We start from the raw sequence: 2,500 nt of genomic DNA, 5'->3' as shown, positions 1-2,500 counted from the left end.
TAAGTCTAATACTTTTAAGATAGGGAGCTAGGCCTGATACTTCAAAAAAAGAAAAAAAAGAAAGAAATATGCCTTGATATTTTAACAAAGAGAGATATCCTTTATATTTTTTAGAAAGGGACATCATGCCCATTATTTCTAAGAAAGGGAGATATGTCTAATACTTTTAAAATAGGGAGCTAGGCCTAAAACTTCAAAAAAAAAAAATTGAGATATGCCTTGATATTTTAACAAAGAGAAATATCCTTGATGTTTCTAAGAAGAGGAGATATGTCTAATAAATTTAAAATAGGGAGCTAGGCCTGATACTTAAAAAAAAAAAAAAAAAAAGAGAGAGTGAGAGATATGCCTTAATAGTTTTAACAAAGGGAGATATACTTGATATTTCTATGAAAGGGAGATCATGCCTATTATTTCTAAGAAAGGGAGATAAGTCTAATACTTCTGATAAAGAGAGCGATGCCTTAATAGCTTTAACAAAGTAAGATATCTCTGATATTCCCAATAAGGGAAATATACCTATTATTTCTAGGAAAGGGAGAGACATGCCTAACACTTATATGTATTTCAAACAAAGAGAGATTTCTCTGGTATTTCTTTGAATAGGAGAATATTTCTAAGAAAGGCAGATACACCTAATATTCATGGGAATGAGAGATATGCCTAATGCTATCAAGATGAAGAGATATGCCTTATATTTCTAACAAACAGAGATACGCCCAATGCTTATAAGAAGAAGAGGTAGGCCTTATATTTCTAACAAAGAGAGGTATGCCTAATGCTTCCAGGAAGAAAAGGTATGCCTTGTATTTCTAACAAAGAAAGGTATGCCAAATATTTCCAAGAAGAGGAGGTATGCCTTATATTTCTAATAAAGAGAGGTATGCCTAATGCTTCCAAGAAGATAAGGTATGCCTTATATTTCTAACAAAGAGAGGTATGCCTAATGCTTCCAAGAATAAAAGGTATGCCTTATATTTCTAACAAAGAGAGGTATGCCTAATGCTTCCAAGAAGAGAAGGTATGCCTTATATTTCTAACAAAGAGAGGTATGCCTAATGCTTCCAAGAAGAAGAGGTATGCCTTATATTTCAAACAAAGAGAGGTATGCCTAATGCTTCCAAAAAGAAGAGGTATGCCTTATATTTCAAACAAAGAGAGGTATGCCAAATACTTCCAAGAAGAGGAGGTAGGCCTTACATTTCTAATAAAGAGAGGTATGCCTAATGCTTCCAAGCTGAAGAGATATTCCTTAAATTTCAAACAAAGAGAGGTATGCCTAATGCTTCCAAGAAGAAAAGGTATGCCTTATATTTCTTACAAAGAGAGATATGCCTAATGCTTCCAAGAAGAAGAGTTATGCTTTATATTTCAAACAAAGAGAGGTATGCCTAATATTTATAACAAAGAGAGGTATGCCTAATATCTATAACAGAGAGAGATATTCCTAATATCTATAACAAAGATGAAATGTAGAGTTCAAGCCTACGTGTGTGTTGATTTGTCATTCTGCTCTCTGTGATATGAAGAATGGACGAAGATACTGACTTGTGACCTTTTGAAGGTATTTATGTATTGTTTCAAAGTTATGGCCGATATTTACTTTGTTGACTCTAGAGAAAAAAAGTGATTTCTGACTACTTTGATAAGTTTTTTGGTTGCCATTTTTTATTAGAAATGATTAGAAATATTTTTGTATTAGTAATTAGAAAGAAGTTTTATTAGAAATAACCTATTGATGATGAGGATGATACTGATTTATGGTGAAGAAAACGTGGAAGCTGAAGATTAAGAATTCTTATAATCGTTGCTGTTATTGTTATTGATATCATTATTATTGTCATTATCATTATTGTTATTAATGTTGTTGTTATCATTGTCATTATTATCAATGTTATTATTACTATCATTATTATAATTTTCATTATTTCTATCTTTATCATTATCCTCATCCTTTTGTGTTATTATTATTATTTTTTTATTATCATTATCCTCCTTATCATATTTTGTTTTCTATATTCATTATTGTTATTTTCATTACCTTCATCATTACTTTTATAATTGTCATTGTTATTACGATGATTATCATTATTATCATTAGTATTATCATTATCATTATTATCATTAGTATTATCATTATTATTATTATCATTAGTATTATCATTACCCTCATTATTAGAATTATCCTTATCATCATCATTAGTATTATCATTACCCTCATTATTAGAATTATCCTTATCATCATCATTATCATTATCGTAGTCATCATTATCATTATCCTTATCATCATTGTCATTATCCTCATTATTGTTATCATCATCGTTATTCTACTTCCATGTCCACCACAACAGAAGACTGCAAGGAGCTGCGCAACTGAAAGCAATATCGATCAATTTTCAAAAGTTAGTAATTTTTGCTTCTCTGGAGGCGGTACTTGTCATCAACCATAAAGCAATTCTTTGTCCTCAGAACACGAATGCTTTCAACAATGCTTGCAAAT

The sequence above is a fragment of the Penaeus japonicus genome, unplaced genomic scaffold (genome assembly GCF_977035675.1).
Source record: "Penaeus japonicus unplaced genomic scaffold, GWHDUDI00000001_assembly GWHDUDI00000019, whole genome shotgun sequence".
NCBI classification, from domain to species: domain Eukaryota; kingdom Metazoa; phylum Arthropoda; class Malacostraca; order Decapoda; family Penaeidae; genus Penaeus; species Penaeus japonicus.
Note: the sequence above shows the minus strand (reverse complement) of the source record.